At 54.7% G+C, this 24,796-nt stretch overlaps 1 long non-coding RNA gene across 3 annotated transcripts; it reads left to right on the top strand.

Moving 5' to 3' along the window:
* The first annotated feature begins 18,891 nt into the window (after positions 1 to 18,891).
* LOC131487768 (uncharacterized) lies at positions 18,892 to 24,796 on the top strand. 3 transcript variants are annotated; one of them, XR_009249949.1, is made up of 4 exons: positions 18,892 to 20,543; positions 23,179 to 23,587; positions 24,064 to 24,169; positions 24,565 to 24,796. It is a non-coding gene; the product is annotated as an uncharacterized LOC131487768 (long non-coding RNA). The 3 variants fall into 3 exon arrangements; XR_009249950.1 differs by having other exon boundaries at positions 24,551 to 24,796; XR_009249951.1 differs by lacking the exon at positions 18,892 to 20,543 and adding an exon at positions 22,277 to 22,749.

The raw sequence follows: 24,796 nt of genomic DNA, 5'->3' as shown, positions 1-24,796 counted from the left end.
GGGCTTTCTGGGTGTCACCTTGAGTCCTTCCGGTGACCCACCCGAGCCCCACTTCACACGTGGGGAAGCCAGAGCTTGAGGGACACGGTCTCACAGGTGGACCCAGGTGGCTTCTCAGGCCCACACGCAGGTCATTCCACGGTAGTGCCTCTCGATCCGGTTGGGAAAAACACGCTCAGAGAAGCCAGGAGAATTAAGGTCACAACAGGTGACTTTCTGAACGCAGTGCTCTTTACACCCAGGGCAGGTGGGTGGGAGAGAGGAGGTGAGAGCAGGGTCCACGAAGAGAGAGGAAGGGAGGAAAGGGGAGAACACCAAAAAGCTTCTTCCGCACGTGACGATGTTGCCAAGGGCTGAGGCCCTACGGTATCTGTCCCGGAAACATGTGCCAGTCCACGTTCAGTCTCATCGAACAAAGGCCACACCACTTGATTCTGGACCTCGGAGAAATGACAGTCTCCATGTGCCTTCCATAGAAGTAGTATTGCTTGCCCTGTGGGAGGGCAGGGTGGGGTGAACCGCACGGTCTGGGAGGGTGTCTTCTCCGAGGGGACGGGGTTGAGACAACTGCGGCCGAGAGCGTGGTTTCATGCCCTCGGCTTGAGTTCGAGTCCTGGCTCCGCCACCCTGCCAGCTCTGCGGGCAAATTATTTCGCCTCCCTGCACCTGTTTCCTCATCTGTAAAATGGGGATAATAGTACCTACCTATTGGATGCGTGAAGAGATTAAACGAGCTAATGTGTGCAGGGTGCTCGGAACGGTGTTTCCTGCCCCGGAGTAAATGTGTGAGCGTTTGCTGTGACTTCCCTACTCTGGCTGAGTGCTTGCTTCTTGTGGAAATACCCTCAGGTTTTTCCAGCTCTATGTGAAACTGAGACCCAATAGCCACCTTCAAGGTGACTGATTCCCCCGGGGCCTTGCCCTTGCCCTTGTGGCTGGAGCTCCTTTCACCCTGCAGCCCTCTGTCCTGAACTGCTGCATCAGAGAGTGAAGTTCTCCTAATTCCAGACTCTTAGACCCAGAGGTTTCCCTAAGGTTATCTGTCCAAATTCTGTGGTCTTCAGAGAAGAAGATGGGGATATGACTTCCCCAGAGATGCCCAGTCAGCCCTGGGGCTTTTGCTGCTCTAGGCCTTTGGGTTCTTAGTCCCTTGATGGTGCCCTCCCCCCACAACCGCAGACCCTTGGCATCAGAGGTGCCATGGGGCACTGCGGGTCGGAGGCCTCGGGTTGGAAGGAGGCTGCCTGGGTAACAAGCAGAGGTTCAATTAGGTAAAGTGGGCCACTGAAAATGCTCCTCACGTCGGTTTTATAAGGCACCTTAGCATGCGGGTAGGCAGGAGGAGAGGCCAAAAGGGAAGTGGCAGGTTGTGGGGGTGCGGCCAGGATGGACCGTGGCTCCTCTGGCATCGTGATGTGCTCACAGGAAGTTGGAGATGAGTGCCAAGGACTGGCAGGGACGGTTAGCATGTATTGTTATGGCTCCCCACGCCCCCACCCGTCTTCACCCCAGGCTGCTCAGGGGAGCCGTCGCAATACTCTTTGTTGCCAAAGGGCCCCTGCTCCAGAGTCTGTGGAGTTCGAGGCCAGAACATGGGAGCCCCCTGGAATTAGAGCTGCCCAGGGGTTCTGATTCCACAGGTCTGGGGTGGAGTCTGGAAACCTGCATCTTTAACGAGCTTGCTGGGTATTTCTGCGGCCAGTGGTCCATGGACCACATTTGAGAAGCCTGCTTCTGGAATCTGTAGTGTCAGACAGACTCTTTGGGGGAGGGCAGCAGGCAGCTGATTGGAAGGAATGATGGGTGTTTATTCAACATCTCATGGTCAACGTTTGTTGACCCTGGGTTTCCTGCTCTGCCCCCAAGGAGTTTGGAGATACACTGTGAGGACAGACCAGGACCAAGTGACTTGAGTGTGACTTAGAATGGGGTAAGTGCTGTCAGAGATGGACCGACAATGACGGGGCTTAGGGCAGAGTGTTGGGGAGGGGGGGCAGCGTGGAGGCACTGGAGGGACCTGCCCGGGGAAGCCCGGGCTGCGGGGCTGAGGAGTTGAGGCTTTGTTCTGTGGGAGGCTCAGAGAGGTCAGACTAAGTCCCGTGGAGGTCAAGTGACTTGCCCAAGGTCACACAGCTAGTTACTAGACTCCAAACCCACTCCTGAGAAATCTCTCAAGGGATTTCGGTAGGGAAAAGATAGGATTAAAAGGGCTTCGAGACCTTCGTCTTGCGTGTAAGATGGATCAAGTGTGAGCGTTTTTTAAATTATCATGGAGGACGGGCCAGGGGGGTGATGGCTACTTTAGGGACCGATTGTAGACGCCCATACGCTGGGGCATTGGGCTATAGCGGAGGGGTTCCAGCGATGTTAGACTTCTTTGAACCGCCTGGTAGTACCTGGTAAAGGACGAGTGCCACCCAGCCTTTGCTGAATGACTTTTTAATAGAATCTGAAGAGAGATCTTGGTCTCTCTTGTTTATTGGTGGTGACGAGAACAGGTGGCCTGGAACAGGTGTTGCCCCCACCCCCACCCCCATCCCCACCCGGCGCTGCTTGTGACTCTGAGATCAAAAGCAACTTTCTTCTCTGCCTGAGACGTCCACCCCTCCCCCACTGCTTCTCGCCCCAATTCATCCTCAGTGGTTCACTGGGAACTCTAGAAAATTCATGCCTCATGCTTCACGCCCTGGGAATCCACAGTCTCTAGGTGGAATATGCATGAGCGAGGGAGAGTGGGCCTCAGTGGTAAAGAGCTGGGCTGCTCACTTCCTCCCTCCTGTCCGCGGTCCCAGGCAGCTGTGCAGATGTCTGTGGAGAAGGGGACAGTGACATTTTCCTCTTGGCTATTTGGAGCCTCTTGCTCACCTTCCAGAAGAGCCTTGGTCACTCAGTCAGTACCTTACTAGGGCAGCAAGGAGGTAACAAACGCCCTGCTCCTACCATCCCTAGGGGCAGGAGAACTTGTTAGGGGTGGCTGGGGCCAGGCGGGGGGCAGGGGGAGCCTGGGCCTGGGGCGGACCCCACAGCAACCAGAGAAGTCAGCTCGTCCTCCCGTTCTGAGTTGAGTTCCGACAAAGAGCCCTAACAGGTGATTTGGGTTTGAAGACTGCTCTTGGCTACTAACTAGCCGTGTGACCTTGGGCAGGTCATTTGACCTCTATGGGGCTTCGTTTCTTCCACTGAAAACATTTGAACAGAACAAGTAGTACTAAGAGGGAAGCTCGGGCCCCCTTTCTCCTTCCCGAAGAAGACGGGCCCCACACGCAAGCTTGGAGGTAGGCTTTGGGAGCTCGCGTGTGAGGGGCTCCGGCGACTGGCTCGGATTGGTTGGAAAGGTGAGATGCTTTCTCCCAGGAGTCTCACCTCCTGATCAGGGGCTTAAAGAGGAAAAAGAAAAGGAAAAAAAGGACTTGGAGATTTTCCTTCTGACATGCCAGTCTTGAGCCAAGGCCTCCAGCTTTAGCCTTGTGCCACACTCTCCCTACCCCTGTAAGGCTCGTGCCTTGGGGCTCTGGTGGGGAGGCATGCGGAGGGGATAACGGGAAGATGGGAGGGAGGTCAAGGTGTAGAGTGAGGGTGGGGTCAGGAGCCTAGTGCCCGAGAGACCCTCAAAAGCTTTTTCTCACCCGGGACGTGTGTTGGTGCAATAAGGGACCTTCCGACTGCTTCTGAGTTTACTCTGCAAATCTATCCTGTGCACCACTATCAGGTTCTTCTCAAAGCCCTGCTTTTATGATGAACCTCCCCCCACTCCCCCACGCACACCAAAACGTTTTCGATTCCTTGCGAAAGCAAAACAAAAATAACCTGTTCTGGTTCACGGTGCCTGACCCTGAACTTCTGAAACACTTACTGTCTGTCTCACTGGTTTGGCGCCTTTCTACTCTGTAATCTATAATTGTCTCTTCGAGGTTGCCGGGGAAGTTGGAAACCTATTGATTCATTTTCTCATTCGTTGCCTTGACAAACACGTATCGAGTCTTTCCTGGGTGCCAGGCAGGGTGCTCTGCGAAAAATGCCTCCTTGTGCTCGAGGAGTAGGTCTCATCTCGAAACGATGACAGGCACGCCGCGAATTAGAAAGTAGCGTGTTGACCGGTGCCCTGCAAGGGGGCGCGCGGGACGGGAAGGGTGGTGGAGGCTGAGGCGTGTGGTGGTGTTGACGGAAGTCTCGAAGGGGAGATGTTGGAGCAGGGCTCACCTGGAAAAATGCATGGGGACTGCCCAGGTGGGGCAGCAGGCAAGGGGCGGGGGCTTGGTAGCCCAATGGAATATTCAGAGGCATGGGGGGAGGGGGTGAGAGAGAGAGGGAGGGCATCAAAAAGGAATGGCAGATGTCTGGAGCATGGCTTCTAAATGACCGTGGCAAACAATGAACCCAAAGAGGCGAGGAGGGACCACATTCTTAAGGGCGCGTCTTCCTTCCCCAGAGCTCAGGTTCTGAAGGCAGTGGGAGCTCGTGAAGGGGCGTCTTCAGTTGGGTGTCGGGTGGGGGTTCTGGAAGTTCATCCAGTCCAGGCTTCTTAGTGGCCCACTCTAGTCATCGAGGCCAGACATGATGACGGTTTGAACCACCTTCAGCTGGGGGCAGGGAGGGGCCAGGAGGGGCCCGATGGCAGGAGTCAGTCTGACAGAAAGGCTCTGCAGAGCTGCCTCCTCTTTGGAGCCTCTCGTCCTACCTCCTAATCCAAGTCGTAGTGTCGTAGAGACAGAAGGGAAGCTGGGGACCATGTGGACCAATTCCTCTCCCATTACACAGACGGGGAAAATGGAGGTTCGGTCAAAGGACATGCTTCAGCCAAGGTTAAGAAGAGAAATGGCTGCTGGCATCGCACGGGGCCCACGACTGTGCGCTGGCTGGATCTGGAGGTTGAATCTACCCACTGGTGACTTTGCATCTGAGGGCCGCCTTCTTGAAAAAGAGACAGGCCTCATCCTATTAAGTGGGTAGGAGTCCGTGTTAGGCAGGGTCACAGGAAGCTGGGGGTTGGATAACTCTGACGTTGCTCACCTGGTGATGCCATGAAGGTAGCATTCTATCTTCCTTCTTCGAAGAGTGAGGCCCAAACTCAACTTTAAAAGGTGACTTTAACAGAAAGTCCCCACAGCCCTTTAGCTCTGTCTGGCCCTAGGCACAGCAATAAAAAGGACAAGTTTGAGCTTTTGAAACAACCATGTAGAAATGCAACCTGAGGTCGGTGAGATGCCTCCCGAAAGACAATCTGGGGACGAAAAACACAATGGTTCCCCGGCCATCCACCGCCACAAGAGTCGGGAATTTCAAAGGGATGCCTCAGCACCCTGCCGTAGTCTGAGCGCGTTGGAAAAGACATTCTAGAACCTAGGTGGTCACTGGCTGTCAAAGGCACCTGAAATAGTGCTGCGGTGTGAGAAAAATCCGGGCTGGCGTGTGGCTTTAATGAAGGCTTTAAATGCCTGTAAGGCGTGAATGAACAGAACTCTCAGAATCCCTGGAGAAGGGTTCTGGCCCACCCAATGATTTAGTTTCTTGATTACCGTAATTACGTATCCATAATGCATGTTATAGGAAGGGAAAGAGGCGGCCAGGGTCCTGGACTATAATAGTCTAGGTCGTTGTAAGCTGGGCACAGCCTCTGACATGTTTCTTAATAGCAAAGGCGTTGGACACACTGTAGACTGCTTACCTAGGCTTTAACCCGTGTTTTTTTTGTTTGTTTGTTTGTTCGTTTTTTAAACCAGTTGTTTCCAACCGTGTTATAACATGGCAGAGAGAAGGGGAGCATGTCCCCATCTAGGCCCTGCAGGTTTTGGAACCTGTAGTGGAGCTGGTGGTATAGGAACAGACACACAAATGGGGGGATCTGGAGTTAGAGAGCCCGGACTGGACATTCCAGATGTCGCCCGTGCGCTCGCGTCGCTAGGCCTCAGTTTCCCCATTTGTGAGACAACCGCTTGTAAAAAACGAGAGCGCCTTCTGCTTCAAGGTCATTCGACGATCACATGCAGGAATGCTGTAGGATTTGCAGCATTTTTAGTGTTTGTCAAGGTGAAGATGAAAACCAGATGAAACATGAGGTGGGCAGGTCAGCAAGGGGGTCTCGCTGGGTCAAGTGCCTGGTGGCACTTGGGTGGTCAGTGAGTTGTGCGGTGTCTTGGCTCTTTCCGCAGAGGAGAACTTTTTGTCTGGTTGATTTTGACTTGTTCTCTTGACACCGCGGGAGGCATTATTCCCGCCCCCCCCCCCCCGGCCGCACCCCCCAAATGTGTTCAACTGTGTGCTGTCATCGTGATAACGGTTTTTTCCGTTCTTTTCAAACGTGCTCTCTCCTCTGTGCCCCTGCATGCTTCTGGTAACCTTGTTACCTCCTGCTTCTCAAGCGCGGAGCCCTGCAGCCTCACTCCCTGTCGGTCCCTGTGCCGGTGGAGTGTCCCCTCTCTGGCAGCAGCCAGGGGCAGAGGGGCAGCCGAGGAGGCCGATGGGCTGTCACGCTCATCTGCAAGACGAGCTAGCGGATCCGAGGGGACTGGTCAGACCAGGAGGAGAGCAGAAGGCAGTCCTGCTTGGCCCTGAACTCCCTGAGCCCTCGGGCTCCATGTACGCATCTTCCGTATGACCCCAGCCCTTCCCCAAGGCATCCCAGGCATTGCCCTCTGTCCAGATTCCTTCCAAGCACTGCCCTAGGCTCCCTCCCGCTCCCTCTCACTCACTGCCAAGAATGTCAACGCTGACAATGTCTTCCTCTTCCTCATTTCTAGTTCCCTAATTATCTTGCTGATCAAGACATGTTTTCTTGGCGGTCTGGATTGTGCTCAGGTAGCTCAGTCTCGTCTCCTACTTCTAAACAAAACAAAACAAAACAAAACAAAACAAAACGAAACAAAACAAGACAAAACGCAACTTCCTCCTGCCCCAGCATGAGTGATCGTATCCAGAAATGCTTACGAGATACCTTTTTCATACACAGTACTTAAGGACTCCTCTCTATATCAGTAACATTTCCCCTTGGGCGAAGCTGTGTCTTATAGCTTGTACCGGCTTCTGTCTCTTGTCAGTTGCTTATTTATACACTGACAGTGTCCCTGTCCTCCAGCCAAAGGTCACCAGAAGCACACCTCTGGTGGGACCAACTTGGTTTATTGACTCACTCTGCCGCAAAGGAGAGATGCGCCTTATGGGGAATCAGGGCAGTTTCAGTAAGAAGATGTTAGAAAGGACTTATTATAGGATTTGGGCTTGTTTAAGAGATGTGGGGAGGAGGGTTCACGGAGCGGGGTGGGGGGGCGCTTTGCTTTGCATTCGATGCTGTCAGAAGAGACGTTAATTCTATGATTGGTGTCTTATTAAACCTGATCTAGAAGGCAGGGGGAATGAAGTGAGATTCGGACCATAATTGGGGTAGACGCAGCACTCACTCGTATCAGCCACAGGAGGATGTCTGGTCACTGCTGTGGCTTGGAGAATACAAAGGGCTAAGTGATGTTGCCAAGACAGGAGCCGTCAGGGGCTGCTCTGCCCTTCCTTAGTCCTCTCTTTTGACCAAGGGCAAAGGAAGTTTGTGAGACACTCCTCTATGATCTTCAGGTCTTCACCATTGCCAAGATTTTGCTGATTAGGAGGCTGTTTAGAGAATGTACTCTGTGGTTGGACAAGAGTTGGTCTCTCCTACTCCTTGGTGGCAGGGAGAGTTTCTTAATCTTCTGATGTGACAAAGACTGCATAGGAGCTTTGAAGACTGCACAGAATACACTGGGCAGCTGTGCGACAGGCAGCGACTGGAAACATAACTTGCTGTTGGCTCTTGTAATTGGCCCCGAGGACAGGGGGCCTGGATTATCAAATCCAGGCAATGCAAATGTGTCCCAAACCCAACAGTTTTTTTTTTTTCTAGGTATCTGGGTGACTTTTTCTTTTAACCTACTTCTAGAGAGTTCTACTTGAGCCGGTAGTGTTTATATAGGTGCAGCCAGAGGGTTTGCTGTAGTGTAGATTCCCCTGGGCTATCAAAGGAGAAATTGAGGGCTGTGTGATGACCATGGCAATTGTGGCTAATACCTTTAAGTTTAAAATGGTTGCTTTGGTTTCCAGAGCAGTGGGTGTATAACTGATGACACCCAGTGGGGTCAGGGTAGGTTTCAGACCATCTTTTCCAGCTGAACCATCCCTACTGTGGGGATTGCGGTGCGCACAGTACGTGAGGAGAGCGAGTCTGTTGTCTCTTACGGCAGTTCTCCCAGGTAGTTTGTGTTCGTCTGTCTTTGGAAGTTTCTGGACATTTCTTTTCGGGGAACATGATCCTCTGGGAGGCTGGTGATTTTAAACATCTGAAAGCCTCTAAAATTTGTCTGGAAACAAGAAAACTTAGTGTGTGGCAGGTGGTATAAGCCTGATGTCCACATAAAAAGTAATGTCCCAGTGGGGCACGGACCATATTGGCAATGCCTTTTACCCCAACGGGAGACAGCCACGTATTTTTTTTTTTGCCCTCAGGGTGGGAAGCTTTCCTGAGTGGAGTTAAACAGCTTTTGCAAAGCAGGATGGAGTGTCTCTGGAGAGAACAAACTGTTGCAGCAAAAACATGCCCGATACTAGTTTCCATTTCTGATGGTGTTGTAATGACCTAAACAGAAGGGTATTCCTGGTCGGGGTCAAGGTCTGATTAAAAAAAAAAAAAAAATCTAAGTTTGGGATTAATTATATGAGTATTGGAAGGACTTGTAGAAGAAAATCTACCTTCTGTAGTATTTAAAGGAACAGTTACTAATTGTTATCTATCATCAGCAGGAATTACGGGCTGAGGACCACACGAGAGAGTTTTATTTTTTTCTTCAGGGGCAGAAGACCTCAGGGGGTCAAAAGTAAGAGGATTTAGATAGGGAGGCCTTGTTGAGATGTCTTTTGCTTACTTACTTAGTTAGTTAGTTAGTTAGTAGAGAGTGTCAAAGTATAGTCCCAGACGAGGTTAGGGGTAGAGGGCAAGAAAAATGGCGCTGAAGAATCAGAATTAATCTCTCGGTGTCTCAGGTGGAAATTCACCACTTCCCTGGTCCGCAGCCCATCTGTCGTCTAGGCAGAAGCTCTCCCTTTTCTGCAGGCAGCTTTTTCTTGAGGTTTCATAAGAACCCTCAATGGGACGTCTTCTGATGGAATAGATTAGTTGCCCAGTGGTTTGGTGACGTCTGTCTTTGTAGTTGGGAAACGCAAAGCCGGTGACCAACAGCTTGGCATTTTCCTGCTGTGTTAGTTGTTAACAGTACTTGATAAGGTCTTTTAAGGCTCCAAGGCTGTCTTTGTCCAGCTATTTTAGAATCCCAGCACCCCGGGCCTCCTGGTGTGCAGGTCACACCGAGGTTGCTTAAGTGGGACCTCACCTGGGGTGAGACCAGGAGTCCTAGCGGTATGCCCTATTATGGAGTCCGGGATCCTGGGCCAAGGCAGTGAGTGCTTCAGCTGAATCTCATTGGAACCTCTATTTGAGTTAATACCCTGTCCCCAGCAAACAAAGTTGGGTATCCTGACTCGTTGCAGGGAAAGAGAACCCGCATCACGGACAACCGTGGGACTTATCGGTGGGCTTTTCTTCTTTCCCAGAAGTTCTCCTTGATTGATCTGGAAGCTTCGAGAACAGAAGCTACATGTGGTGTTCCTCATGGTGTCTATTGTTGCAGCTGGCACAGCAGTTGCCCTTTAAATTAGCAGCTGGGTATGGACTGAAGGGATCTTAACCTGTTAATCTGGCAGAGCTGAGCAATTGCCGTCCCTCCTCCTCCTCTGGAGGCCACAGGGGCTGAAAGGAAGACAGACTCATCGGTAAGGAGGATGAAGATAACACTCCAGAGGGAGCAAATCCCAAACTGGAACTCTCTTTCTGGCTGTTTTCCAAGAATGAGAAGTTGGATTTCTACTCCTGGACTGAATTGGGACCATGGAGACTGTGTGGGGGGTGGGGCTCTTCTGGGAGAAGGGGGGCGGTGCCTGAGATGGAAGAGAATTCCCAGAGCTGCCTTTCTGGAAGAATTGATGTGATCACAACAGCAAGGGTCATTACAATATTTCTCACTTGTTTGTCTCGGTTTCAGTTGCTCTTTCTTCTTTCCCCTCCTCTGCTCTTGAGAAACAACAATGCCGTAAAACATTTGTGGCACTTACATGCCAGGCATTGGGACTTGGGTCATAGAGATGAGCAAGGCGTGATGCCCAAGGCTCACTCTTCTGTGATTTATGGGTTGGGGGCGACGGCAGAGAGGCAGCACCCAAAGTACAGCTCCCTGTTCCAGACCCTCTGAGCTCCGGATGACTTTCGGCTCCTCCTTTGGGCTCTACGCAAATACACAGAGAAAGAGGCATCACTTTGCTCCTTGAAAGCCAAGGGGAGAGGCCCCGGATAGTTACCTGTGGCCATATGGAAGGAGAAGGGGGGACTCACATACCAGAGATGTGGCCTCCGCCAGCCAATTCCAGGGGCCCAGCACCCAGGGGTCTGCCTGAAGGGATAGGATGGAGACAGGGTTGGAACAAGGAGTAGAGAGGCTCAGCGGTGGTTCAGGTTGAGCCAAGGTCAAGGTCATTAGGCTGGGAGTGAAAAATGGGGCAGCAAGAGTGGTCTGGCAGCTAGTGGAAGAGGGCTCGGTCCCAGCAGCCCCACAGGACCCCTGAGCCTGTCCTGATCCTCCCCCCCCCCTGAAATCTGGAGAAGCTGAGCCTGGGGGTGGGGCACATTCCCTTGGGCTGAGCTGGCTCCTCTCCCCATGCCCTGAAAGACCCTCACGGGGCCCCTGGGCTTCGCTTTCTCCCAGGGCAGTCGTGTCCCTCCTCCCCACCTTCTCTCCCTCCAAATACATCTTCATTAGTAACCATAAACGTCAGAGTCAGAGCCGTTAGAAGGCTGTTCCTAGATAAATAATGCTTTTCATATTTAATTTATGAGTAGTTCTGCAGCCTCTTTGGGGTGTGCTGGGTTAATTAAGAGCTGAATTAGATGGAGCTGCATCTCCCTATGGAGACTCAATTAAAGTCTTTGTGACTGAGAGAGAGAGAGAGAGAGAGAGAGAGAAGGAAGTGTAGTTGAAGAGAAGTGTCCACTGGAGGACACCCTCTCCGTCACAGCCTCAACTGAGGGCCGGTTGGAGGGGAGCTCAGGATGCTTGTAGTTGAGCCTTCTTTTACAGCTTGGAACCTTCTCCAGCTCCCGAGGCAGGTGGTCCAGCGTGTGGGAGGTGCAGGTACTCAGCTCCGGGAGCCAGGTCTGCTCTCCTGGCTGGCGTGGGGTTAATGCCCTGTAGCCAGGAAACCGGCCTGGAACTGGGCCACTTGCCCATCAGACACCGCCAGGAGCTGGATGTGGTGCTGGGGGAGCCGATCCCAGGTCTTGGGCCAGGACTGTGGCTCCGAAATGTCAACCCCTTACCCCCCATTCCCAGTCCCCTTTGCTGGGACTGAGTGGATGCGGGCCGTGTTTGCGCCGAGCATTTCATGGGCAGTTGAGGAAATCTCCCAGAGCTCTGCTCCTCCCTGGGACGGCTGGGGTTCTCGCTGCTAGGGGAGGCTCTTATGACAGGGGCTGGGCATTCCCCCGCCTCCACCCCCATTTCGTGGGATCAGGCTGCAGGGCTCCAGCAGTCTGGTCCACCCCTCCCATTCAGGGGTGAGTCGGTATAGAGGTGGACGCAGAATCCTAGGCTGCTGCCTGTCACCCACGCCCTCAAATATGCATGTGTGTGCACGCACGCGTATGCACCTTCGCACACCCCCTTCACGGCTCATGGATTCACAGAAGGCTCTTACACACCACGAATCTGGCACCCTTCGAGGAGCTGCGGGGACAGATATATACACCCCTGGACCACAAGCACACTCTCCCAGTCTCCCGTTCATACTCGCCGTACAGGGAAGCGTGTCCCCACATCCCTGGAGACCCTGTCACATCCTGTGTGGCCGGATAGAGTCTGCACGCTTTCAGAGTAATAAACCCTGGCAGCACCCCCTACGTCCCCAGACACGGTCACCAAGCTCCAGACCATAGCAGCCTGTCTCCTGACCTCTTTACACGCTCACCCTCCTGCTATAAACCTCGGGCTGCGAAATCGGTCCGTCTACCACACGCGCTCGTGCATGCGTGTGCACAGGTGTGCATGCACGTCCACGTGCCCACACACAAACACGCTTCAGCACAGGGCTCGAGTCCAGACCGCTGCTTTGCTGTGTAAAGACAGATGGAGCGCTCTTCGTGACTGTCCCTCCGCCTCCTGAATGGTTCATTGTAGGACCTGCAGCAAATGGAAAATGAACCTTCTCGTGAAGAATAGGAAAAAGCAGCACGAGCGGGGCCGAGCCCTCCGCACGAGCACGCGTGCTCCGCGGACTCTGAGAGCCCGCCGTTTGCTCCCTCATCCGTCAAGCCCGCCACTGCCACATCTCGTACCCCGGGGACCTGTTTCCCTCAAAGGGCTCCTCCCAGCAAACCGGGCTGAGACGTGGCCCCTCCGTGGCCCTTTACCTTCGCCAGAGTTTTGTCCTGTAGCCAGACGCGAAAGCTTGAACAGGTGGAGCTGGAAATCGCAGACGTGGGCGGAGGGGCTTCTCTGGCGCTCTCCGCATTTGCCTGGTTGCTGATTTGTAGCTTCCCTCCCAGTTTCAGGCCAGGTTCACATGTGGGCACAGATTTGGCTTCTCTGGCTAGTCCCGTGGGGCTTCTGCGCGGGGCCCGGTTTTGTCCTTCCCCTCGACGCCTTACAGGGGCTCACCTAGGGCTGGGCTCCCCCAAAGCAGTGTTGGGGACTTCAGTTCTGACCTGAGGGCTGGGAGGGCCTCAGAGATTGTCTCTCTCCCCACCCTCGTGTACAGAAGAAGAGGAGGGACTTGACTGTGACCCCACGGCAGGTGAGGGGCAGACGGGCTCCAGACCCAGGGCTCCTGGCCCCTGCCAGCCTTCTTTCCTGCCCTTGGCTGTACCCGCCACCTTTGCTTTTCTTTCCTCGCCTCATCTTTATCTCATGTAGGTGTATCTTGCTTTCTACAACAGACAGGTTCTTCTAAACGTTGTCTGTGAAGCGAGATTTCCACATCAAATCACGTTATAAAGTGCACCTTCCCTGCCCCTAGGGGAGTTTGCTCTTTAGGCCCCGAAGTTTGTAGCGCTGTAGTTTGAAAGGGGCTTTACATATTTCCTTTGATCCTCCGGAAGAGTCCCGGTGATGGCAGGGAGGGCTGAGAAGTGACCCCAGAGAGCTACACCTTCTGCCTCTCGCCTGCTTTTTGGTGGGAAGTCTCTGTCTCTCTCACCTGATCACTGAATTCCTCGTGAGATGAAACGCTCAGCTGGGAGACTGGATCGCTTAGTTCTATTTGGTGTTTTCCAAAGCATGTTCCGCAGACCATTGGTGCTGAGAAATCTCTGTGATGAAAGGTTCCTTGATCAAACCAGTTTGAGAAATGCTGCGTACGGTCCCTTCCCCCTTGGAGACTTGCCACGCATATGAGCGCACGAAAAGCTCTGGGAAGTCCTGCTATAGAAACCTGCTTAATTCTGCCTTTTCTGAAACTTCTTTGGCTATAGAATCCTTTATTTCTGGTAACACCTGTCGCGTGGAACAGACAGTGGGAATGTTGGTCTGGTTTATTGTCTGTGTTATTCTGGATTTTTCACCTCTCGAGTTTAAGCGACGCCCACTCCCCTTGCTGGGCTTTGCTCCCTCGCTCCCTTGGGCACCCTCGTACGACCTCAGGGCAGAGGCTGTAGCTGTTTTCTCTGGCTCCTTCAGAAGGGGCAAGAGCAGGGAGGGCTCACCGTGGGGCTGGACAGAGTGACCTGGAAGAGGTCAGGAGACTGAAGATGGACGGCAGGCCACTGGAGGTGAGACCAAGCCATCCTGGGGCAGTGGAGGGGAGGCCCGGGTCCAGCTTGCTGGCCCCGAGTGTCTGGCTGTGGCCCCTGATCTCATGCACTTCTCCCACCCCCTGCTCCCACCCCATCTGCCCCCCCGCCCCCCGCCGCTGCCCCGTGTGCTGAGCACGCTTGGTCATCGTCCGTCATTCTCTTGGGAGCTGTTAGACACGTCTTAGGGGTCATCCTCTCCTCTGCTCCTGTCTTTATCACTCCAGTCATAGCTGGAATTTCTTTCTTTCACCTCCTGCCTGGACCTGTGGCTGGGGTGCTATGAGAAGTCAGCCTTTCCTGCCACCTCCTTGCCCTTGATCCCACTGTTCAATCCCTCCCTTACAAGGTCCCGCCCACCCTGTCCTGTCCTTTGAGTGCCTGACCGAGGCACCTGTTGGATGATAGGGGTCGTGCTCACTTTGTGACTCCGGAAGTGAACCCAGGACCGGCCGTGCGATCTGCCCCTAGAGAGAAGGAGTGGATGGTCTCACATCTTTCCTGATATGTCTCTTTGAGTGCATAAAGGCCAAGCAGACCTCTGCTAGACCCCCTTAGTGACTGATCGGCACTTAAAGCCAACCTGGGCTCCAGGCTTCTTTAGGGTAATGTCTGCCTGGCCCTTCCCAGGGTGCCCGCTGTTGGCATTTTGAAAGCAAGGGCAGGAGCCCACTTTACCCTGGTGACTTACGATGGTCAGCCCACTGTCCCCTCCCTGTCTGGTTCCTCCACTGCCTCAGCCTGGCCGTCCATCGCGACGTATGAGAGGGCAGCAAAGAATCCTGGATGTGACACCAGACAGTTTGGTCTTGGAGAAGCTACTTTATGCCTCGCAGAGCCTTAGTTTATTAATCTTAAAAATAAGGGAGACTGGGGCCTTCCTCGCAGAGATCTAGTGAGAGTGAATGCAGTGATGGGTGCAAACAGCACTTTCTAAACTTCAATAAAATAAAGGCAGCTTGTCAATTCCCCTGGCCAGGGAATGGAGGAAGCCACCTTAGAGGGTTCCCTTGCAGATGAAATGTTGACGCTTGGCCATTACAGGTGTTCGGTAAAAATGAACTTCTTTCTTTTGTTCTTTCAGAGTCTTCCTCCTACTTGACATCAGTCCCTGGAAAACCCTGGTCTCCACCTCTGATCAGAGGCAGCCTTAAGTGTCTGTGCATGCTTTGCCAAAAAGCATAGCGAGATTCAGGTCCCAGCTGCTGCCCTCCGGAAGCACAAGCTGCTCACCTCTAAGACTGTGCCTGTCCCCTTGGACAATGACCCAGGGCCCGGACTGTGACCCCTCTTTGGGCACTTCCTCTGTGTCAAATGTGTGAATGATTCATCTTGAAAACACAGTGCCCACTTCCTGCCCGAACACAGGGTCCTTCTCAATTTGTCAGCCCTGGGAATCCCAGAGCCACCAGCCAGGGCTCTTCTTAGGGAAGCAGTCTGTGAACTTGGGGGCCACGCTTGTGTTTTCTCTTGGGTTTCACCCCAGCCTTATTCCCCCATCTTGCCCTCGGAAACCCCCGCCTTGTAGGAGCCTTGTCCCCTCTCCCTCCCTGCCTCCTCCTGCTGGTTTCTGTTTCTGGGCAAAGGGTATGACCCAAGGTCAGCACAGGGCAGCTAGTCACCCAGCCCCTAGCCCACCTCCCGCTCCGCAGGTGGGTCAGAGGCCAGCCTGGCAGGCTCAGCCCCTGCAGGGAGGGTGGCAGTGTGGGTGAGTGAGCGCCGTTTGGAGAACTGGAGCCTGCGCGGGGGTCGCTGGGGCCTCAGAAGGACAGCAACACAGACGCTGGCATTTGGGTCCGTACCTTTTCTGTCTCCCTGAAATGAAGGAGGCAGTGGTCAGCGTGGTGAATAACAGACGTGCTCGTTTGCAGTCCTGGGTGCAGGGTTCTGTCCCTGGGACAGGAGGGTTTCTCCCCCAGCAAGTGTCAGGCTGGGACTCTCAGTGCCCCGAAGGATGGACAGACGGCAGGGTGTGCTGGTTCGGACCAGGGCTTGAGCTCCCAGTGTTCTGCTTTGGGGTCAGCTGGAAGGTCTCACTTACCAGGTCACGTGGACCTCTCATTCTGAGGTCATGTTCCAGGTCACTTGGCGGGTTAGTGCCTGCCTACCATGAGCCTGGTCCTGAACTGGGCCTGGGGTTTCCAGAGATGAGAAATAAGCCAGGGCCCTGACCTCCAGATGCTCCTAGTCTAGTGGGAGAGGCAGGTGCCCAGACATCGAAAGGGGCAAAATGGTAACAGAGGGGGGTGTGCAAGGTACAATGAATGCTACTCAGGAGGGAGCTGGGGCAAAAGCCTGGAAGGGGAGGTGACCCGAAGTGAGAGATCAAAGTTGAGTAGCTGCTCTCCAGACGGATGAGGGAGAGGTAGACACAGCGGGGAAGTTACCAGGCCAGGCTGCGGGGCCTGGGTTGACACAAGGCAGGGGTGGCCTGGAGCAGGAGGCGGTGTAGAAGAGCAGTGGGCCAGCCCAGACTCAGCCCTGAGCCAAGGACAGCCCTGGGGGCTGTGTCAGGGTTAGCCCGGGGTCAGAACAGGTGCCAGGGTCACTACTGAAAGCCAGAGTGCTCAAGCTCGTATTTTAAAAAGGCAGATGGAGGGCGCCTGGGTGGCGCAGTCGGTTAAGCGTCCGACTTCAGCCAGGTCACGATCTCGCGGTCCGTGAGTTCGAGCCCCGCGTCAGGCTCTGGGCTGATGGCTCGGAGCCTGGAGCCTGTTTCCGATTCTGTGTCTCCCTCTCTCTCTGCCCCTCCCCCGTTCATGCTCTGTCTCTCTCTGTCCCAAAAATAAATAAAAAACGTTGAAAAAAAAATTTTAAAAAAATAAAATAAAATAAAAAGGCAGATGGAGCCTGAGGGCTTGCCTGTCGTTTATTCTGGTTCCTGGGCTGCTTAGCAGGTGAAATGGGACTTAGGATTTGGCCTTCTGGGGGACGGTGGCCTAGCAACGGGCCCTGGGGTCCCTGTGCTGTCCCAGAGTACCAGAATTCGAGCAAACCAGACGGGAGGCAGCTCATCCTGCCTTAAGGAGTGTGCCCTGAGGGGTTTCCCCCCTGCCTCCTCCAGGCGTTGTTGAGGGAGCGATGAGAGCTGGGCTTGGCTGGGAGGCTCCAGGATGGTCCCTGTCACCAGGCCCCTCGTTCTCTGGCCGTCCGCAGCAGGTGCTCACAACTCTCTCTGCATGACCATAACACGCTCCTCCCTTGCCGAGGCTCACTTCTTTTCTTTCCCCTCCCCGCGGGACAGACTTGAAGCCAAGGCCTCCACTGGCCGCGCTGGAGCCCGCCTTTGTGTGCGCCTCCTCGGACCTGGCTTTGACTGGTCTTCGAATTTTGTGGCCATCTCTCTCCCATACACCTGTCTGAGCCCCCGCGCTGCTCACCCAGCCCCTACCATGCTGGCCGCTGGCCCTTATCTGCTGCCTGCCGCCGTCCCTGGGGACCCAGCCTCCCTCTTTCCCAACCCCCTCTCCTCCACTCTCCGCTTCACGCGAGGCCTGAAATCCCCATCCCAGAGGCCCGGATTTCTTGTTTGTTCGTTTGTTTGTTTGCAAGGTTGAGCAGACATGTCACTGGTGGGGGGCTGGGTGTCCATAATTGGGAGGAAGTGGGGAAGGAGGTGGCGGAGAGACGCTTCTCAGGCAGTCCGGAAGCTAAATAATAAAGCTCATAATGATAATAACTGGCATTTCTTGAGTATCTGCTCTGTGTTTGCTAGTTTGTTGAATGCTTTATTTAATACACTTACTTCCTTTACTCCCCTCAACAACCCAAGGAGGTACATACAATTACCACCCCATTTAAAACGGGGGCCCAGACGGGGTGAGAAGAGCGAGCTGTCTACCTGCTTCCTCGCGCAGGGGAGCGCTCTCTGAAGGCCCGCGAGGGCCTCCCTCTGCCTGCAGCCAGGACTGCCTCAGGAAAACCTGCTGGGGAGCGCTCTGGACCAGGCCGAGGGGTCTTGTGTAAAAGCGGTTTCTTCACTCCTTTTTGGTGTCTTGCTCTGGGTCCCTGTCAGAAGGTTGTTCTTGTGGCCTGACACCCTTCTCCCGCCTCCCAGTATGTTCCCGGAGTGCCAGCAGGGCCTGAGTTGGCCACTGGAAGGAGGGACAGCACTTTTTTCCGTTAACAGGTTCTTGACTTAGGTCCCCACCTGCTCAGTGGGTGGCAGCAGGGGTCTGTACGTCAGAAACCTTTCCCTGGGACCCCATCTCAACACTCTTCCTTGGGGTCGCCCCTTGGCCCCGATGTCCTCCCTCTGTGGCGGGAGCTGGATCCCAGGCCTGCGGCGCCCCGTCCCCTCCACACTCACAGGCCGGCCAGGAGGCCCGCAGTGCCTGCTCTCTGGCCCGAGGACTGGGGCGGGGAGCTGCTGGGGCACTCTGTACCCCAGAGTGGGTGCCTCTCTGCTGTTTCTACAGCCTGGCTCAGGGCCCCGCGGGCTGCGGTTGGAAGGTTTTGCCCTTTAAAAAGATGTCTGTCTTTGAGAGGGTGAGGAGGCAATCATGAACGTGAAGAGACCCTTCTAGGGACAGATGGGTTCTGGGCTTGCTCAGAGACTGGTTGAACAAAGTTGAACCGCTTCGGGGAGGGGCAGAGATAACTCACCTCCAGGGGAGATTTTTTTCTGGAATATCCAGAAAACCAGGTGGGCTGGCTGCAATAACCCTGGGTGTTTGCCGCTCCCCCTGCCTCTCGGACTCTAGGGGGCTGCTTAGACCTAGTGAGAGAGAGCCTCCCAGGGGCTAGGCACTCAGTGAAGCTTGATGATAATCATAACAGGGGTCTTTTGGAGACAGCATTTCTAGTGTGGAGTTGAGCAGGGGGTGGGTAAAGATGAGAAGTGGGGCTGTTTTATGGCCTGGGGAGACTCACCCCTGCGAAGGGACCGCCTACAGCTCTCACCTGCCAAGGAATGACCTCAGGTGGTGGGAAGTTCTTACCCATACAAAGGAGGCAGGGCCTGGCCAGTGACAGTTGGGGGGGATGCGGGGGGGGGGGGCATCCTGGGGTGGGGATGTACCAAGTGTTGGGGAGCAGCCTGTCCTGGGAGGGGGGGCTCTGGGCACCCATCTCTGTGATGAGCTCCCTCTTGGAGTCGTGGGGTGCTTACTTATAAAACAGAGGTGTTACTATTTGGCCCTCCATCCTGCCTCCTCTTGTGGCTCCCGGAGATGACATAAGCCACTGATTTGACACTCAGAGCAGACCTGCGCCAGGGAACTTGGGGACCCTTTTTCTTAGCAGAATGAACCTCTTTCCTCCGTGTTCCACTTTTGATCACCATGTGGCCTGGTCTGTCACTTTCTGGCTTGTCCCCATCGTTTAGGGGAGCTCATTCAGGGCAGGGCTGCCCCCTGCCTGTGGCTGCCTCCCCTGTGCCTGGCATACACCCTGGACAAGGGACGTGGAGGTGACCGGTCCTTAATGCTGCCCAGTGAAGGCTGCAGTGGGCAATGAACTCCACCTCTTACAGGGAGTAGATCCAGGAGCAAGGGAGGCGGGACACCTGTGTGATCCTTTACAGATAGGAAAGATGGGGTTCAGAGATCCAGTGACTTTCCCAAAGCCACTGAGCTTTCAGTCTAGACCTGCCCAGGTCCGTCCCAGCCTCAGGGGTCTAATGCAGTGGGGGGGTGGGGAGGGTGAGCAGCGCCCGAAAACCCGGAGTGCAAAGGATCAGGTAAGACAGGGAAAATCAGGTGGGTGACACTGCTGAGACACCACACTGACACCTGTCCTGCCTTTTCTTCCTTGTGGTGACCCTTGGAGACCTGAAGGTGGCCCCAGCGCCCCATGAGCCTTCCTACCTCTCAGCACTGAGATCTGGAAACCAGTTTTCCAAGCCCCTCGACATCCTCCCTCTGGGTCACCCCCTTCTGGGAGGCACTTGATAGCATTTTATACGGCTATGCCTGGATGATGCCACTCAGTGGTGGTGAGCAGTTCTCCTGTTGCCCCAGGCTCAGGGCTTCAGCGCCTCCGCACCTCATTCCCCCCACAATCATCCTGACGGCCAGGACGCCTCATCGTGTTCCATTTCGAAGACGAGGAAACTGAAACACAGAGCGATGAAATGACTTGCCTGAGGTCCCACGTCCAGGAAATGGCAGAGCTGGGTTTTGAACCCAGGCACTTTTGGAGCCGGCACTGATCGGCGGCAGTGAGCTACAGCCTTGCACTTCACAGAGGGCTGCCTGTCGCTGCCCTCCTGCGGCCAAGTTGGGCAGATGACCTGGGTGCACCTGTGGGCCTCCTTGGGCAGGGGCCTTCCTGGGTTTCCCTGGAGACGCCGTGGAGTGGAGCATACAAGGCAGCGACAGCAGAGGGAGGAGACAGGGCCGGGTGGGGGTCTGGACAGGAGCCCTCAGCTGGAGGGCAGGCCTACAGCACCCAACCTGGTTCAGGGGCCAGTGGGGAGCTGGCCTCTGTGATGTCAGCTGCCACTCTCCAGCCCAGTGGGGCCAGCCTCCTGACTCTCAGGCCACAGCGGGTTTTGCACAGTCCATGGTGGAGCCCAGCCATGAACTTTCCCCAGCTGGGCAGCCACAGCCGGCTGCAGTCTGGCAGAGTTGGAGGAGTGGAGATAGGCCGGAGACAGGGCTGTTTGACTTTGGAATTAAATGCACCGAAGCAATGGACGTAATCAGCAACTCTGGCGCTCTTATGCCACTTAATTTCTCTCGCTTTTTGAGTAAGTAATGCACTCCCGAGGGGTAAGAAAAGGGTTTATTACGAAAGGTCTTCCTCCAGCCTATGTGTCCAGCAGTGTGACTCCTCTTCCCAGGGGCAGCCGCGGTTTCTGTGTGTCTCCAGAGATGATCTAAACACACACAAATGGATATGTATAGAGAGCATTTTAAAACATGCTTGCGTACTATCTGGGAAACATTGTTTTGCCCTTTGCAATTTTTCATTCAACGGCGTATCTTGGCAATCTATATTGGTATACAAAGAGCTTCCTTAGTCTTTAGTTACAGCGGGTAATATTCCATTCTATGGATGTACTTCCATTTAAAAAAATGAAATGTAATTTACATACAGCAAACTGCACAAATCTTCAGCGGACACAGCGCAACGCATGTTTGCATATGTCTACACCCGTGTGATCACCACCCAGAGTACTTTCCGTTGTCCTGACAGTTCCCTTGGGCCCCTTCTCAGTCAGTACCTCCCCCCAAGAAGTCCCCATTATTCTGACTTCTAACTTCTCAACTCACCCCAGTTTCCTTATCTTTAAAATGGGCTCGATGTTGGAACTTGCCTGGCACAGGGTAATTGTCCAACAAAGGAAGGATGTCAGGTAGGGATTCTTTCTGTCATCTCTGCATGGGCTCTCCAGTTACCTTCAGATTCTCTCTCTCTCTCACACACACACACACACACTCACTCACTCACTCACTCACTCACACACTCACACATCGTCTAGCCACAGAAACAGACCAAGAGGGTCATTGTGCGAAGCCCAGGCTGTGTGAATGGCTCCATTGTTCCAGGTCTGAGTTCCCAGAGCCAGCCGGTACGGCACTGACCAGGGCTGGGCTGTCCAGTGGGAGGTGCCCATGGGCCCCTGACCAAGGGCTGACCACACCTGGCAGGACACCCACTTCCCCTCCTGTGCCAGAGGGAGGAGGGAAAGAACCTCAGTTTGATCTATCGCGGTCAGGGGGAGCCTAGAGGATGCCTCCCATTCTCTGCTTGGCCTCCTGGCTCTGGAATGCCAGCGCCTGGGGCACCTGCCGATGTACATTCTGAGCTGGCACCTTGGCTCCATGAGGTGGGGGCAGATGAGGGATGGGGACAAGGTGAGAAAAGGGAAGTGGACATTGAATGCTCACTTGCCCCTTTTCCCTTCTTGGTGAGCGTGAATGTGGGCATCCTGAGGTTCTGGGGGATGAACTGGCCCACAGGGAACCACCTAGAGGCAGGCCTCCCCTGCCAGGTGGCTCACACCCCAAGAACTGGTCCAGGAGGCAGGACTTGTGGCTGCCTTTGAACCAGACTTCCCGGTGTAGGACCTCTGTGTGCTGGTGTGAAAGATGAATCTGTACACCTACCTGCTGGGCTTCTCCTAGATTCCACAGAGGTGGCAGTCTTGGCTTAGGGACAATCTTGGCATCTATCTTTTGACCTTATGCTTGTTAATGCCCACCTGTGAGATCCAACGTAGGGCCCACTCTCTCTCTGCTTATCACCATCTGCCTGCAGGGAATGTGCCAGAAGGGCTTCCTACTTTCTCAGCACCAGCTAGGGTTGGGGAAGGGGTTGCCTTGGGGGCCAACATGAAGGGAACCCCCATAAGGAAGAGGTAATGGGGACTGCAGGAAGAGGGCAGGTGAAGGTTATGAGGATAGAAGGCAGAACAGGGAGGGGCTGGCCTGGAGGCAAGTGAGGGAGCGGGGTGTGGGGGTGGGGGACCTGGAGGGTGGGGGCAAGGGTTCACCAGACAAGGATCCAGGCTTCCTTGGGGCTTGATTTCTTCCTGTCTCAGTTAAGAGACCACACTGGAGTTCCTGGGTATGTTCTAGGCAGCCCTCATCCCTAGAGTCTGGGCCAGGTTCCTGGTGGTCTCCCAAAGTCCCAGCACATACCATCAGTTGTTTCCTGGGCCCAGACACCTGCCTCACAGGGCTTGGGCCTCTACCTGTGCCTTGCCAGGTCTCAGCTGGACCACGCACCCTCGTCTGAACCGTCTGATCCAGAGGCTGAGGCTTCTGCGGGCAGGAGCAGAGGAGGGAGCCCAACCCTGCCAAGATCCTGTCTTTTCTGGGCCAGCCTCCCTTGCCATGGAAACAGCCCAAGAGAGGCCTGGGAATTACCCAGGATGGGAGTTTTAATTGCAGCCCATGATCCTGTTCAACCCGCCCCCAACTCCCACCACCTTCCTAGCCCCAGGGCCTGTGAGATATTCCCTGGGCCCTATTTTTAGATCAGACACAGGGTCCGTAGCCCTCCTTAGGCCTTGTTTGCTTTTGGTCAGTCTGTCCGTCTCCTCATAGTTCTGTGGCCGAGTGTCTTGGGTGGGGTGCCCTTGGGTGGGGAGCCTGAGGCGGAAGTTTGCAGATGAACACAGGCCCTGTGGCCATGTTTCTGCTCCCCCAGCAGGCAGGCTCTGGGAAGCACCGGGGCAAGCGCGGGATCTCGAAAGCACCACCTGAGTCTCCCCCAGCCTGGGCCTCCAGGGTTGAGCGTGGCAATGGCCAGCAGAGTGGCTTAGGGAAAGGTCAACATCTATGCTGGACCTCCTCTTCCTCAGAGGGCAGCTGGGGCAGGCTCCTCCCTCAGCAGGAAATGGACATCTGGCCTTCTCTGACCTCTCCTTCCTCCAGGAAACTTTGGGAGACTTGGATGAGACTGGCCTTGGCAAGACCTGGGCTAGACCACATGAAGCCAGAGGAAGGACGACGAAGCCTGGGGGAACTGGCCGAGGACCAACACAGACCACTCCTGCCTCCCACCCGCCAGGCCCAGAAGGCCCGGAGCCCTGGACAGGTGAGGGTGGTCTGGGCAGCAGGTGTTTTGTGGCTTTTGGCTACTTACCAGAAGTAAATCACTTCGTTTCCCCGTTTCCTCCCCTCCACCAAGATTTGTTGACATCCTCTAATTTACTTGGGGCATTTTGTTCTGTAACTGGAGAAGGAAAGGGACTGTCTGCTGGGAGCATTTCCAAGAAGAGAAGGAGTAAGGAGGGAACGGTGCCCTCTTCCCCGGCCCCTCGGCCTGCATTCAAGGCCAGTGGTGAGTGGGACACCAGCAGGACAGCGTCTCTGTTGGGAGGTCCTGAGGCCCAAGCAGATATGCGTCAGGGCCCTGGGGACCGAGGGCCCCTGTGTTGGGAAGACGCTGCTTTCCCAGCCTCTGACAGCCCAAAGTCTGGGGCTGGGGGTGCATCAGGAGTCACCCGCTGGCCTGGACATTAGCTTCCCCTCCAGGGTTATCGTCAGGGAGGTATGGCAGGGGGTGGGGCATTCTTTCTGGCCTCTGGCAAGTTCTAGAGCGAGAGCAGGCAAACAGGCCAGTGGTGACTGCAGCAGGTAGGCTGGTCTGGGAGCAACATGACATCCTTTTGAGGGATTTACAGAAACCCTGGGAGGGGAGGCCAGCGGGGGTGGTGGCTTTTCCTAGGGGCTTCGGCTAAGGACTTGATTGGGCAGGAAAAGGCAAGAGCAGGAATTTTGAGGTTTTGCCACAATAAGGTGTTCTTTTGCATCCAGGAGCTGGTAAGGCCTGGCAACATCTGGGCTCAGTGACCCACGGGGATCTTATGAGGAAGAAATGGGTCATATGTAGCTGAGGGACCAGTCCAGCATCTGGCCTGAGGTAAGGTCCTCAAATATTTGTTTCATTTCAACCACAAAGAAGTCCAGGTCCCTTGATTTATCCAGAAGAGGGATTCATCCAGAACACGGCAACAGTGGGGGATAAGAGGCCTTTTTCTTGAAAAGTGGGGACACCCAACCGAAGGCGCAGCTCATTTCCTGTGTGGCCTTGGGGGAGTCTCTCCACTTCTCTGAGTCTCAGTTTGCTCATCTGTGAAATGAGGGGGTTGGGTACGCTTGCCGCTTGCCTCGGAGGGCTCCTCCCCCTCTCTCTTGAATGGGCCTCCTCAGCAGGAGGGTTTCCACGTGATCTGTAGGGGAAACCAAGGCTAAGGACGGGTCCACTGGGCCCCGTCTACCTTTGCCCTAATCTTCTCGTCAGAACTTTCTCTACAGGTGCTGTGGGCTCCCAGGCCTGCTGTCCGGGGAAGAGCCAGGAGCCATCCTCTCTGAGCTCGCTGCCTTGTCAGAGTCACTGGTGACACGGGGGAAATTGAGGACCACAGCGGTACGTCTTAAATCAAAGCCCGGGCCATCAATCTCCCAGAACAGACTGAAATCACAAGGTGGGTGGCCCGGACTGCCGCTGGATGGACAGGCAAGCGATATTAAAAAACTGGAATCTTGA

The sequence above is a fragment of the Neofelis nebulosa genome, chromosome 10, assembly GCF_028018385.1.
Source record: "Neofelis nebulosa isolate mNeoNeb1 chromosome 10, mNeoNeb1.pri, whole genome shotgun sequence".
Taxonomy (NCBI): domain Eukaryota; kingdom Metazoa; phylum Chordata; class Mammalia; order Carnivora; family Felidae; genus Neofelis; species Neofelis nebulosa.
This window is presented reverse-complemented; position numbering and strand designations above follow the sequence as displayed.